The sequence below is a fragment of the Dermacentor albipictus genome, chromosome 1 (assembly GCF_038994185.2).
Source record: "Dermacentor albipictus isolate Rhodes 1998 colony chromosome 1, USDA_Dalb.pri_finalv2, whole genome shotgun sequence".
NCBI classification, from domain to species: Eukaryota; Metazoa; Arthropoda; class Arachnida; order Ixodida; family Ixodidae; genus Dermacentor; species Dermacentor albipictus.
Window position 1 is genome coordinate 221,275,252 of NC_091821.1, and position 16,110 is coordinate 221,291,361.

General features: G+C 45.8%; 1 protein-coding gene across 1 annotated transcript in view; it reads right to left on the minus strand.

The window, feature by feature from the left end:
* Positions 1 to 333: 333 nt before the first annotated feature.
* Positions 334 to 16,110, minus strand: part of Pcif1 (Phosphorylated CTD-interacting factor 1) — a 192,926-nt gene continuing 177,149 nt past the window's right edge. The window contains exon 16 of the mRNA XM_070530929.1: positions 334 to 351. The gene's annotated coding sequence lies outside the window, so the exon portion shown is untranslated. The remainder of the gene's footprint in view (positions 352 to 16,110) is intronic.

Here is a 16,110-nt window from a genome sequence, read left to right on the forward strand (position 1 = left end):
CCCGCCGCCGCAGTTCTTTCGTCTTGGAATCATTCGCGGAATATCTGCCAATTGTCTTGGCAACTGCCGAAATGCCCTGAACTTGTAACGAAACGGTCAGTACACGAGTCATCAATTTTCATTTGAGTAATGTACCCGGGCTTCGGTTTTTGACAGAAGGCTGTTGCCCACATGCTTCTGTCAAGCGACGTTTCAGTTAACCCAACTTTTTTTATTGCGATAGCGATTACGCGGACGCTGTAGGAGTGTTCGCGCCGTCGGCGGCGCCACCGTCCTGCTGTCTTGGTATCGACGCCACGTATACGCGGTCCGTGCGTGGAGGGTCTCCAGAGGTGTGCAGTATACGTCTGGCTGCAAAAACGACGAAGCCAAGTAGACGCACCCTCATATGCTCAGCTCATTCGGCTCTACCGGAGCCACGGCAACGCTCTGGCCTCCACAGAGGCATGAGCGCTACATGTGCGCACATGCATCAGCGTTCCTGTTGAGCAGCACTGTGCATGTCACACCGGGGTGCATTGTACACTGGGGTGCTATAACGTAAAACTCTTCCAAACTTTTCTATTCCAATTATACAATTAGCCCGCCGCGATTGGTCAAAAACTTTTTTGGACCACTTCCACTTCACCTGTCTGTCACGCGACGTCATGAAAACCGCGATAGTTCCCCATCCAATATGACGTGTATACACACTGATTATGCGTGATTTGACCGAACAAAAGCAAAATAGTTATTTCTGATTCGACGCCTTTTGCCATTAGCCCTCAACTATTGGTCAAACGTTTTCGGGCTGCACTCACTTCACCTGCCTCTCACGCGACGTCACAAAACCACAAAAACTTACCGCGTCAAAGTGACGCGTACGCATTAAAGGTGCATTAATATGCCGAACAAAATTGAATTTTCTTCTGAATAGCCACAGGCTGCCCAGTTCCGAAAGGAATAAAGGATGGCTGCCGCCGATAGGAGAGCATGGCTTTATTTGCGTGTAATAAAACTTCTTGCGTCGCCGTGTAACGTTTTCGAGAACTTTCGGCACGTTTCCGACCTGGTTCTGCCAACTCTTCTTTGCTGAGGATCCGTTTTAGCGTCATTCTTAAGCTTCCGTTGCATGCCGCCGCGATTGTCGACGAGCCAGTGCAAGCTAAATAAGAGATAGCGGCCAATCGCAGACGCCGGCACCACCCTATTCATTTGGTTATCGATATTCAGTGCAGTGGCTCGGCCCCATCGAATCCCTCTCCACTTGAGCATGCTCCTCGCCTCTTGTGAGCCAATTAGATAAGACAAGCCGCTCAGTGCAGACAATGTTATTAGTTTTTTAAGCAAACAAAAGTGACCTCCTATGAACGAGGGGAGCATATGATTGGTTTGTTCAGACAACGCTGGGGGTGACCGCCCGATACTTGCGTCGGCGGTTACGCAAATTCGACGTCAGGAGATTAGAATAGCTTTACGTTATAGGGCCCCTGGTCTGAGCGGAACGGACACTAAACGTCGCGCTAAATATATATCTAATATATTCATTGGGCGCTGAGAAACGCCGACGGTTTTTCATCGGCCTCATCTCGTGCACCATCGACGTGCGACGCCAGCAACGCCACTGCCGGCATCGACCCTCCAGATGAAAGGACAACGGTAATTTTCAGATTCAGGCCAATTTTGCGAAAGAGAAATTCAGTGGTTCTTTTTCTCGATGCGGTAAAGCAGGGGGCATGAAAACGTTGGCGGTTTCGCACGAAGTGCGAGGCATTGAAAGCGATAGCGAGGTTTAGTGTTGCGTTGAAGCTCTTCAGGGAGATGTTCCAATATTTGCGCGGGCGACATATTGGCGAGACACCGCTCGGCAGCTTTTAGGCGTCTCACAACGCTGGCATGCTGAGGAGCGCCGTCACAGGTGTTGCATGGCATCGCACTTTATAGATGTAAGCGATGAGGCAGAAGGAGGTTCGTCAGCGCTTGTAACTTGAAGTACATTATATTCGTCGCGTTCAGACAACGCACAAGGGTGGGGTATAATGCACACAGCTGCGAAGAAGGAGCGCAAGCGTTTGTGCGCACGACGCCAGCAGTGGGAGGCAGAACGCTGCCCTTGCTCCGTACACGTATTGTATTGTATATGTACCATATACAATGGTACATATTTCATTTTTTTTTGCAATGGTATATCCCAGGATCGGACAGGACCGTTAATGGATGCCTACACCAGTGAGCCTACAATTTCATTCAAGAACAAACTCTTGTGACCACGCGCCAAAATTAATTGAATACATTGCAAATATTCAAGGACTAGGGAATGGAATATGGTTGTAATATAGAAGAGTTACTGGATGCGGTAAGGGAAGAACACAGAGATAGAGAATCCGTAACAATAGCAGCTGCCGCGTTTCAAGGGCTTACTTTACGCAGTGTGAGAACTTTTACAATGAATTCTGGCAGAAAATTAGGTATAAAAATGGCAATTGAAAAGAAAAAAGCGCTATCATATTGGGACAATAAATATCAACGCCCGATTTTTCTTAACACTTTGATGCGTCAATTGCAATGACAACGTTCGTTGAAATTGTCATTATATTGTATCTTGAAGCATAGGCCATTTAGAATGTGGTATAGGAGTAGCTTAGCGTTGTTTGGGAAAATATTGTCAAATATTCTTCTTTCCCCGATGCGATCCTCTACACCATTTTTTTCTTCTTTGCTACGAGCCCACACCTCTCGTCCGCGCCTCCGTTCATGACAATGCTTGGCCAAACCAGCCCACAATACGTAATATTGTTGTCAGGAAAGCACTTCAAGATGCCACATTCTAAGACATCTATAGCATGTGTAGCGCGCAGAGCAGTGTAAAAATTCCCATATAACTGTAGAAGTCGCCACAGTTCAGCCCTGTTCGTTAGGCTGGATGGATGGATGGATGGATGTTATGAGCGTCCCCTTTGGATCGGGGCGGTGGGCTGCACCACCAAGCTCTTGCTACTATACTGCCTAATACTCTACCTAAGTTAAACAATGAAAAAAGACAAAAAAAACACTATGAACTACCACGCCCACATTTGCTGATCCCCTATTGCGAACTGTGCTTTTGTACGTCTCCGTCTTTTGTCGTTTCCCTACTTTTCTTCCACCAATCCTCCAGTCGCCTCTTACTAATGTCTATGTCTAATGTCTAATAATGTCTTACTAAGTCTGCCACCAGAGTGTGGCGCCCCCTGTGACCTGTGTGTGTCTGTCTCTCTATATGTTCGGGCCCAGTAAAGGTGGGTCATTCCCTTTTCGTCTGAGCGAGCGGCGGTACTTGTCGGTCCGTCCCTGCGTGCCCGTGCCCCGCGGCACTAACCACGCGACAATAACAACGTCCAAAACACCAAGGAACCGCGAATACAGAAGCGTGAGCGGACTGTAAAAGTTATCGGAGCACGGAAGCCGCGAAAAGTTCAGTTTACTTTCTACATCTCCGATCAGCCAGCCAAGAATAGGTCCGAACTGTGGTAGTCGCACGAAGAAGCACTCACTGAACTCTTTTGACTTGAGAGGAGAACCGTATTAGCTGTATGAAATCTTGCTTTTTTTAAATATAATCCGTGCTCCGAAAACTTCTTCGTTCAGGTACATGTGTTTACACTTAGACACAAGTAGGCGACTACGCATGCACGCACACGCTCTGCAAAGCTTCAATAAGCAAATCTTTAAACGTGTTATTTAGCAAGCTCTTAAATGTTTTTACATTCTAAAGTGTGTATGTTGACGGGGCCTATAACGCAGTGCGAGATCTCGCGACAAATCGACATCCTGATATATTTGATTATGGCTGGACTCACGGTGGATAACTTGCTCGGTGCGACTCTACCGTGAAAAGTACAGAAAAACTACGCAAATACTTCCCTCATATCATTTTTGTAATTACGTATTCTTCTGATATATGTAGGAAATCCCTGGATGGTGCTTGAAAATTATTAAATCTCGGAATCTCGGCTAACATGCATTGGTTTGATGTCGATGTTTGCGATCGCGCTGTAACATTACGCCTGAAATGCTGAAAGCGCACTGGAAGCCTGAAGGCGTTTCCGAGATAAGACGCATACCAACGTTCGGCCTTCCAACGAAATGATGCTGGTTACATAATTTCGCTCCACTTTTTTCCAACTCGATAATGTCTTACCGTGTTCTTTTCAAAACTCATTTAGGAACGCGCATGACTGTCGATAATAACTACCTGCAGTCACAGGCTTAGATATAAGACAGGAAATGTAACCATTTTACTTCGGCAGTGCACGCGATACATGACCAAAAGATGTTTAAGGAAACAGAAATAATACGAGAACGCACACAAAACTACATAATTTCTCCCGACCAGTAAGTCCGCTTCATCATCTTGCGTAACCAGCACAGCGTGAGTACTTGCGAAGTGCACCGCTTGTTTGAAGTGCCTTTGTGTGCACCTGTGGTACTGTGTCAACTGAACTGGCAGAAGTAGCCACTCGAAGAAAGGTCCTTCCGTGTTCTTTTCAAACCTCCCGAGCTTGCAATAGTATGCACGCACATTTTTGTCTACTTATCTTCACCTTTCTACATTTCTCTCCACAGGCCGCTCCCCATGGGCGCATGATTTTCATAATATCCTCCACCAGTCAGGTGTCCTCTTACACGGATGGAATTCTTCCGCAGCCGTTGGAGAACTACCCTCCCGATCCGGTGTTTCACTCAAGAGCACGTAACCAAGTCTCCCCTCCTCAGCTCCTAGCTGGCTACCAAAAAAGAAAGAAACAAAAAATGAAGACAGCAAGCCCTGAAAGGCTGCTGCTATTCGAGCGCACCTGTGGACATGGTGCAACCATTGTCGCTACCGCGTAGGCGCCCATCTCGGATAGCAGTGTTTCAGGTGTATAGGCGAGCGGCGATGGGGGCACCGGGTGTATAAATGCGAATAGCGTGTGTGCGCGTATATATATATATATATATATATATATATATATATATATATATATATATATATATATATATATATATATATATATATATATATATGAGTCCATGCACGCTTTTTGTGCGTCGCTATGCATATTGGCGAAACGCAGGTGCACGGCTTCGGCGATCCTCGGGCGACCAGAGAAAGGCGGGGAAGGTGCACAATGTGCAGCAGCACCCTGCTAGCATGCACCGCAGCCTTGCATACGCTAGTGGCCGCGTTTCTAGAACGTCCGCGTCCACAATGGCAGTGAGGTGGGTGAGGAAAACAAGCACAAAAGGAGGGCCCGCCCGACATATTTCAAGGCCCACATCTTTCACTATATATGTTGTGTACGCTCAACCTTATTTTTCATCCGTTCATAATGCACGCTCTGCAAGCTTGCATTTGTGCGCGAGCTGGGATGCTTAGAGCGTGACAACTCCGGCAAGTTGCACTTCCTTGATGGCCCCGTGTCGTCACGTTTGCCGGTTGTCTCCGCTCGTGCGGAAGCTTCCGGGTGTATAAAAGCATTATGAGATATACTAGGGCAGAACAACACTGGTATGTTCACAGCTGCAGTTGAGCTACGTGTCTCCATACGTTTCCGTGACGTTATCGGAATGCGCTACCGTTCAGTAACCTCCTGAGCTCTAATGTCTGAGGGCTAACTCAGCACATTGGCTTAAACCTTGTGTCAGGCGTCTGTCTGCGTGTAAAGCCTATGGTGCATGGGCTTCACAGCTGCGTGCTTCGGAGGCGGGTATATAAGTGCGCAAGGTTTTCGCAACTAAAGGGTGTATGGTGAGTAATCATCAGGGCTACACAAGCCGCACACAAACACCTGGCGGGTTAAGACCCTTAAATTAGAACAGGGAAGGGTGCAGAAAGATGCCCACAATAACGGCAACATTACGTTCTTCGAGCTTTACAATGAAAACCTCCTTCTAGATTGCCCACATCACGACACACCAAGACGCCGACTTAAATCAACCCTAATTGCATTAGACCACAGACCTTTCAGTTTAAAGAAACTTTTGGGTCCTTGGCCAACAGCGCCCTCGCAGAAGAGCGCTTTAAAAGCACTAACGACTTTTCTTGAAGACAGCGGAATTGTTGGCCGTTAATAACGCTTTTATTGTTCCTTTCATTTCAATGTCGCTGTATATATGTATGTGTTTGTGTATTATGCTATGTTGACTGTTCTGTTCTGACAATATGTGATAATGCATTTACACGATGTATTTACCACCCGCTGACTAGAGACTGTATTAGATGACACTATCATTTTTATTTTTGAGACTTTCTCGTACAGAACCGTGGAGTCATTCAACTTGTATATTTATGTACAATGTGTTTCTTACGTCATAGTGTTACTGTGAAAACTTTGCTTGACAAGTCCTGGCGCTTGTATGAAAAGGTTATTTGATATGTAATCTTGAACCCTGTATGTTGTAAGCTAGACCCATTCAAGAGCTAAGGAGTATAGCCGGCGCCTTCAATTGCGCGTCACCATCTCCCTATATCATATAAAAAAAAGTGCGCTACAGCGTTATCAAATTTACTTTACGAGTTTTTATATGCTACCCCGGACCTTCTCCTCCATGCATATATCATTTGTCCTACCCTTAATGTACCCTCGGCAAGGGCCTCCTACTTAATATAAATAACCGATTTTCTTTCCCTCATCCACCTCTACTTACACTCATTTGTGAAGTGCGATATCGCAAGCAGCCTACACGATTTCCTAGTTCGAGAAGCACCCCGCAATAACGTAATTGTTTCGTCACTTGTGAAATAATTCTTAAGAAGGAAATACGAATCAAATTCACATTTAGGTTTAGATTTCAAACACATGAGCAAATTCTCGAGACGAAATGATCAAGTACCTTTTGCCCGTTATCGTACTGTTGCAAACCACACACGTGAGCATATTTTCAACGATACTCCATGGAGCAGTCGTAGCGTTATAATTTGTTCACGTACCAAAACATAGTGAACAAGGGTTTCTGAATACTTCCATTTTTTCGTGAGCCTGCTCTCGGGTGCAGCTTTTTCTCCCTTTGTTTGATATGGAACACATGGACACGGTTTTATCGTCCTACGACACGTCACCATTCTTTCACTACTCGGAAGTGTCCCTGTAAGAAAGCGAAAACTGATATAGTTGACTCAGCTAGGCTTCTTGGACTCAAGATCAGCTGACTCTACCACATTCTCTCCCGTGACCCATCGCCTTTCAAGGAACTGTGTAACTATTCAACATAAGGTATGGCGACTGCCCTATACTTACACATTTACTTACATTTACACGTTCACGGCTTTCTTTTTGCCACCTGCGGTCACTGATAGATTGGATAACATTCCCAAGATGAAACTGGACGAGTTTTTCTTTCGCGCCTGGTCTTATCCAAGGAATCAGAACGAACCCACGAACAAATGCTACTACTGTTGACACTAGGAACCAAGACTGTCTTGTTAGTGGTCTCAGCCTTTGCGAGACCTGCAACAATTGCTCAGCACACGCACCTAATACTACAAAGTCGTAATTCAACTGCACGTGTTATCCCCGACGTCGAACTTATCCCCGACGTCGAGCTTCCGGCTAGAAGACCATCGACTGCTTCTTGAAGTTCGAAACAACGGATGATAAAAGAAGCGCGTGCCCATGCACGCCTTATAATAAGAACGACGCGGAAAACCTCGAAAAGCCTTTGAGTAATCACAAGAAATTTCTTAGAAAATGGGCGGAAACTGACTGTACAAATCTCGTGAGAACTTCACGAGCTGAAAGATTCAGGATGAAAGGTTTTCATATCATCGAGGAGAAAATTGGGGGACGTGCTGTTACAATTATATCATTGCTTCAGCCACACTTCTTTAATGCAAAGTATATTTTTTTCCTCGGAAAGCATGTGAGTGAAGATTCCTGGAACCGAGCATTTGAATCAAATTCTTGATCGGCAAGCCTGAGGCGCGCAACACCCGGCTGCGCGATGTGAAAATAATGACGCTTTAAACCATGAAACTGACGATTAAATATGTTTTCAGTGTGAAATATATACGAGGCCGTGTATCCAATTTTCTATGTGCTCTCCTTCAATTCCACACCTTCACGACTGTCATGTAGGAAAGTGTTCGCGCAGTGAGCTTATTGCATTAAAGTTGCAAATGTTTTGCTATGAAATGCATACATCACTATAGATACGAGTATAACTGGTGATGTCATGATATATTGTCACGTGCTGGTGACGTTGAAGAACACAGTAGCAATACTGTGAAAGACAAAACTAACTTTTATTGGGCGAACCTGTGCACACAAAAACAGGCTACACTTATATATCACAACGATAGCGGCGAACACGGTCGGCGATCCTCGAAAATCTGATGAGCGGGTCAAGCGCGTCGGCTTTTATACATCAGTCGTCGAATGTTCCAGAGTAATCGCTGGGACCCGCCTTCCACAAAGTTCTACATTATTCGCGTCGCGCACACATTCAATCAGATTACACAAGGTTTGGTCACAGACAGCGGATGGAACCATCGATAACATTCCAAAAACATCTGATACATGCAGGCGCGTCTTGCGCTGTGCAATAACATTTGTTAGGCGGTGAAACGTGTCGCCCGATAAAGACAAGTACACGTGTCAATATGTTATAACATGTAGGTAGGTATGCAGTACTCCTTACATAATATTATATTGAGCATCTTGCTCCTGCATGACTCATTACCACGGGATGAAATCACAACATTATAGTCCCGTACCTTGGTGTGCCTTCGCCGATCGAATAAGCATTAAATAAAAGGAAAAAAATATAAAGTCTACAGCGTAAATATGCTTTCTGTGTATGGTTAAATCAAAAGTGCAACTTGCATTGCTCATCTTCAGAATGTCTCGTTCCGAACTTTTGCCAAAACGATGAGTGCATGCGTGCGCTTGCTCCTGTGCAGCTGTTACGATTCAGGCATGTATTTAGGGTCGCATGTTTCAATTTCCTAATCAAAGGCTGTCAGTGCTCGAGGCGTGTCCAGGGAATCCGGAGACTTTAGTCCCAGTTTCAAGATATTCGTCGTTAACTCACGGCAAGATGAACTAACTTTCCGAAAATCTTTTCTTGCGCACGGCAGGACAAAATCATGTGAAATGTAAGTGGGTGCTCCCCTGCACTTTTCAGGACTATTATTTTGAAACTGGTGTGCATTAGGATACATTATAATTGGGCCTGCCTCGAGCACTGAAAGTCTCCAAGACCGCCGATAAAGCGTGCGTCCTGTACCAATTCACGTAAGTGCAAAGTAGTGGAATTTTACCAATCAGCGAATATGGTTTGTCCTGCGCCTAACTTATGTCCGCCTTTCGAGTATTATCCAGTACGACTGGCGGCAACGCGTATACCCTGCCGTCCGCGAATGTATACAATTCTGTAAACCCTGATAAAAAAGATTTCGGGCAGAACTCGTCTACGATGACTATCCAAGTATGCGAATAGCCAAAACGCGTCCTGTATACGAGGCGTGTGCGCTTCCCTATGGACACGCTGCGCCTTCTGGCGCACTGCCGCCGTGAAGTTTTCGCTCGTACCCATGGTGGCACATCAGTAACCCTTGTTGAACGTGAGCGGCCCATATTTTTAGACCGCAGTATCCTCGGGACCGGCGCCCATTTTTGGTGTGATAGCTAGATAGCTATAGGTAACCGGAAGAAAAATGAGTCTGACCATGCCAAGAATGCTATTCGCACTAAACATCAACCGGTATATAAGGCCGGTATAACGCAACTATTCCTTCGCTCGATTCTATTCCTTCCGTATCATCCACCATTGGCGACCAGACGATCCTGGTGAAAGAGTATAGGCGGGGCGACACTCCAACCGCTGATGAAGAGCGAGAAGGAAAATAATTGGAATAGAAGCATTGCATTATCACAACCCTTTACATTCATCATAGTAACATCACAGAATGTTACTACGTGTTCTAGAGACCTGTGGAACTGTATCATTGGCTTCTTAGGGCACGTTAAGACACAAGTTCGTATTCCATATTAACTTTCTTGAGAATACTAAGTGAGGCGGCGACGCGTGCATTTTTAATACTAGTTACTGACATTGTCCGATCGGTAAAATCATTACATTTTTTCTCATAAGAGAGGGGAAAACACGAGTAGAGAAAACGTGTTGTAGGTTTACCACCTATACGGTGACGCGGCAAAACTGACCACCCGCCGCGGTGGCTTAGCGGCTATGGTGTTGCTCCGCTAAGCACGAGGTCGCGAGATCGAATCCCGGCTGCGGCGGCCGGATTTCGATGGGGGCGAAATGCAAAAACACCCGCGTTCCGTGCAATGAGGGCAAGTTAAACATCCCCTGGTGGTCAAAATTAATCCGGAGTCCCCCGCTACAGCGTGCACCTAATAATCAACCCAGAATAATAATAATAATAATAATAATAATAATAATAATAATAATAATAATAATAATAATAATAACCCAGAACCCCAGAATTGAATTCTATCTAATCGACTCTTGGCAAAGCTTTTCGCACTCTCGCGAGCTTTACAGACGACCCTACCCGCAACTGATGACAACAATAAAACCTTGCGCACGACACGAACCACCGATACACGAATCAAGGCGCGGGTGTGAAATGCGCTCGCGCGGGGCCCGTACATGAGCCGTGTCACCTTTGACATTAGTCGAAGACAGCGGCGCACTTTCCCAAACTGCGGAAAGTGCACCGGGCAATCGGCGCGCGCGGCAAGAACGCGGCACTCGCTGCACTGGCAACCTGCCAGGACCGTTATTGCTCCGGCTGTGCCCGCGTCGCTCTGACAAGTGAATTCCACTCGTCAACGTGGCTGCTCAGGAGACGCCTCTTCCGACGCCGGAATTCCCTCCGCTCCAGCGACGAGCGCATTTCGGGCTCTGGGAAAAAGCACGGCAGCAGAACGGCAACGAAACAAAGCAACAGCCTCCCGCCAACCAGATTGGGGGTCAACTCCGAGAGCAGGGGAGAAAAAATACGAGAGAGAGCGAGCGAGAGCGAAAAGAACTTAAAAAAAAAAAACGAGAAGCGACACCCCTCCTGACAGCCACCGTGGACTGTCAATGAATGAAACGCAGTGAAAGTGGTGGAAGAACAATAATGGTAAAAGGAGGAGAATAATAACGTAGAAGCCGAAGAAAACAACAAAAAACTGAGTGAATCAAAGGAACGATGTCAGCAGAAAGACATGGCGGGCCGGAAGAAACACACATCCCGACATTCCACGGGTCGCTTGTATTGTCAGTGGCAACGGTGTCGCGAGGAATTCCATTTCTGGCTTATTTTTCTATTTTTTTCCCCCTCCAAGTGATCCTGTCCATTTTCTTCTGCTTGCCTTTATTTTCGCTGAAGACACGAGGCCAAGTTTTTGTTGGCTCTGGTTATGCCGGCCGGTTCAGTAGCGTTGCACGGCATTGATGTAATTTGACCTGATCGGGCTGTCCCGTGAGGAATGAGAGGTGCTGGCTGGGTGGGTTGTCGTTTCACTTCTCTTGTTCCGCGGGAACCGTCAGTTGTGCCATCAGAGCGAATTCCGTCTCATTTGCGCACCGCAATGCCAGTGACGCGCCTTCAACAAAAAAATAATAAGCCACAATAAGCAACCCATGCGCACAAAAAACCGAGGTGTCGGTGTCGTGACAACGTTGGACGATGCAATCTAGACGCTAACCGGCCGCCCGCAACTCACCAGCGACAGCTCGTCCCGTCCCATTATGGTGGTAGAAAAAAAGAGAGAAAGATAAAAAATAGTCCCCCCCCCCCCCCCGCTCTTCCGAAGTGTCTCTCTCTTCCTTCAACATAGTATCCAGCCGCTTCTCGCGGCTTATTTTCTTTTTTATTTATCATTCGGAAATTTGGAAATCTATAACAAGGCGAAGAAAACATCATGGCTCCCCCTCTCTGCACCGTCTGACAATGACACTGTGCCTGTAAAGTGTATTAAGGTGTACTCAATAATTGTCAAGGTTCCTGCAACGTTGCAAGTCTCTCGAGTTCTTAATGTACGTATATTGAAGAATAACTAATTGTTCGGCTAGTTGGTCTCGCATTGCTGAAGACGCCGAGTGCTTTTGTGGATTTTGCAAGACTGTTGTGATTTCAATCAAATGGTTCTGCTTTGCGTACTGGCTGACTTCAATTCTGCGATTGAATTTAATTGATTATGAGGTTTAACGTCCAGGAACTGTAGAGTGGGTTATGAGCGACGCGGTATAGTGGAGACCTCTGGAAATTTGCTCGCATGAGTTTCTAAAGCATGCACCAAAGCGCGGTATATTCTTGTCGTTGTCTGATTCTGATTCTTGTCCGCGGCGGCACAAGCCGCCGCGGACAAGAATCCTGCCCGTAACCTCGTGCTCAGCATATAACATGGCGCTGAAGTCACCATGAAAACATTAATTAGGAATATTCGTTGATTACTGTTCGTATTGCAGATTATCGCACAGGTCATCGCCACTGCTGTGCATATTGGCCAGCAAACATTTTGGCTGAATTGAACACCTTTAATACAGTATGTGCGCGTGTGAGGGGAGTGTGTGTGTGCCTGCATGCGCTTAACTCATTAATTATGTTGTTGATTAATTAAGTTGTTAACTACCGGCTATAAGAGGAAGCTTTAACTTTGGGCCAACTCCAATTTTCCTGTTCAAATACAGGCAAAATGTAGGAATGGTTTTGACACAGCCGCTGAAACGATTTGAATGAAATTTGCGAAATTTCAGGGAGAAAGTTAATTTCTAGCCACTCTAGGACGCGTATCAGAATCTTGATAAATAGATGTTGCATAAGAGTGAGTAAGGTTCATTGAAGACAGGATTTGTATGCTTTTGTAAAGAAATTAGCGCTTTCACAAGACTTAACGAGTCTGCGAATATGATTGCTCTGTCAAGTTTTAATTTCTTTATATGTTTTACCGCAAACACTACTGAATAGGCTTCTGCAGCGAAGATACTTGTTATGGGGTACCCGCCGTGGTTTCTCAGTGGCTATGGTGTTAAGCTGCTGAGCACGAGGTCGCGGGATCGAATCCCGGCCACGGCGGCCGCATTTCGATGGGGGCGAAATGCGAAAACACCCGTGTACTTAGATTTAGGTGCACGTTAAAGAACCCCTGGTGGTCGAAATTTCCGGAGTCCTCCACTACGGCGTTCCTCATAATCAGAAAGTGGTTTTGCCACGTAAAACCCCATAATTAATTATTATTTTTTTGTTATGGGGTTCAACCCGTCAGATTCAGAAAAAGAGGGACCAACAGTAGCGTAACATACGCCAGCATGCGGTTTTGACCCGTTTGTGTAAAATTCGGAGCAGGAGTACTTCGATTGAAGCTCACGGAAATGCATAGAAATTTCAAGCTCAGGAGCGCGCTTTGTGACGTCTACAAAGGATACATCCTATTCTATCACCTGCCACTCCCCGGGCGGTAAAAGCTTAGCTGCAGGCATTAGGCGATGTTCGAGTATTGGGACATCCATTTCTTCGCTATGTTCTCTCACACGCAGTGAGAAAGGTTGTGTCATGGAGGGTCTATTACAAAAAATTGCAGAACGCGTCAAGTCGGTAACGGTTTTGAAACACGGATGTTCCTTATTAGAGTGCACTTTCAGAAAATAGGTGAAGCTGGTGTATGTTCTCTGAAAATGGAGCAACCACTCATCTGACTCTACGTATAGACTTTCGACAGGGCTTGTTCTAAATGCGCCAGTGGCCAGGCGGATACCCAGATGATGGACGGGGTCTAACATCATTAGCGCCCTCGGGGCGGCAGAGTGATAAACCACGGCACGATAGTCCAGTCGTGATCGAACTAGGCTCCTGTAAAGATTTAATAAACACTTCCCGTCGCTACCTCATGTTGTGTGGGATAGGATTTGAAGTAAGTTCATTGTTTTTAGATTTTGCTTTAAGATATTTTATGTGTGAAATGAAAGTAAGACTACAGAGTCAAGTATAACACCTAGGAACGTGTGTTCTTTGTTCACAGGTATTTGTTGCCCATATATTTCGACAATGGGATCTGCAGCAAGCCCTTTCTTCCTGGTGAAAAGAACGCAAAAGCTTTTGTTGGGGTTCACTTTGAACCCGTTTTCGTCTGCCCACTTAGAAACTTCGTTCAAGCACTGTTGTACTTGTCTCTTCCAGACTGTGAGTTTGCAGGATTTGAAACCTACTTGTATGTCGTCTACGTAGACGGAATAAAAATTTGATGGTGGTAATTAATGCTTTACGAAGCGTGTTCATTTTAACGACGAAGAGCGTGCAACTCAATACTCCTCCCTGGGGCAGTTTTCTGTATGAATGCACGCGACAGTGCATTACCTATTTTCACCCAGAATGTACGGTTGTGTAGGTAGCTTCCTATAATGTTGAACATAGTGCCGCGGATGCAGCGTCGACAGGTCGCGCAGGATTCCGTAGCGCCAAGTTGTATAGTACACCTTTTCCATGTCGAGAAACACGGATAAGAAAGATTGTTTAAGCATGAAAACGTCGCGAATGTTTGCTTCGATGCGCACTAGATGGTCGGTTGTAGATCGTCCTACTCTAAAACCACACTGCTATGGATCAAGAAATTTATTTAATTGAAGGAAGTGTAAAAGTCCACGGTTTATCATTTTTTTCGAAAAGTTTGCATATACAACTTGTGAGGGCAATTGGGCGGTAACTTGTTACTAATGTAGGGTTTTTGCCCTGTATCAGAATCGGAACGACAAAGGCATCTTTCCATGCGGTAGGGAGGTACGTACCCCGCAGCCCATATAGCGTTAAAAAGTGCTAGCAGAGTAATTTGAGTATCGCTAGGGAGGTGTTTAATCATGTGGTACATGATCCTGTCCGGTCCAGGTGCAGAGCTCTGACATGCAGTCAGGGAGGCTCTCAACTCGGCAATATTAGAAGGCGCATTAAAGGGTTCCTTCTGTCTGCATTTACGGTCGATAGCCTTGCGTTCTGCTACTAGAAAAAATAAATTATGGGGTTTTACGTGCCAAAACCACTCTATGATTATGAGGCACGCCGTAGTGGAGGACTCCTGAAATTTTGACCCCCTGGGGTTTTTTAACGTGCACCTAAATCTAAGTACACGGGTGTTTCCGCGTTTCGCCCCCATCGAAATGCGGCCGCCATGGCCGGGATTCGATCCCGCGACCTCGTGCTCAGCAGCCTAACACCATAGCCACTGAGCAACCACGTCGGGTTTGCGTTCTGCTACTTGTTTGTGTTTGAGGAATGCCTTGGAATAATGATCAGAACTGGAAACGCGCTGAAAGTGTTCGCCAAGAGCGTCAGCTTGGTCTTCCAAGCGGTTTGCTTCATCGTTCACTATAGGGGCAACGGATGAATTTCTTGTCCCTTTAGCCTTTTGAGCCCATCCCATACTTTAGCTTCTTGAGTATACGAATTTATACCTGAGAGAAACCTCTGCCAGCATGTCCTCTTTGCCTGTCGTTGCGTCCTTCTTCCCTGTGATTTCACCTGTTTAAATTCTATTAGATTTTCGGCTGTAGGACTTTCACGTAGTTTGCCCCAAGCTTGATTTTGTCTCTTCCGTGCCTCTCTACAATCGTCATTCCACCAGGGGACCCGTCTTTTGAATGAAGTGCCTGTTGTTTGACGAATTAACTTTTCAGCGGCGTCAATGATAAAAGCGGTACAGTATGAAACAGCATGATCTATACTAAAATTTTCTATAAAATCCCGTAATATGTGGGTGGATTCCCTAAAACGTTCCCAGTCAGTTGAGGCCAGTTTCCAGCGAGGGAAGTGTGGAGGGAAGTCATGTTTGTTTACGAAGTTCAGCGTTACTGGGAAGTGATCACTTCCGAATGGATTTTTAATTACACACCATTCTAAATCAGGGAAGGTAGAAGCGGAGCCGATCGCCAGGTCTATTGATGAGTATGAGTTATGGTGTGGATTACAATACATTGGTTCTCTCTTATTAAAGAGGCACGCACCGGAGGTTAAAAAGAAATTTTCATTGAGTCGACCTCTCGCGTCGCATCGTGAGTCTCCCCACATCGTGTTATGAGCATTGAAATCTCCCACGAGTATGTAAGGCTCGGGAAGCTGATCAATGAGATTATAAAAGACTGTCTTTTCGAGATGATGCCTCGGGGGTA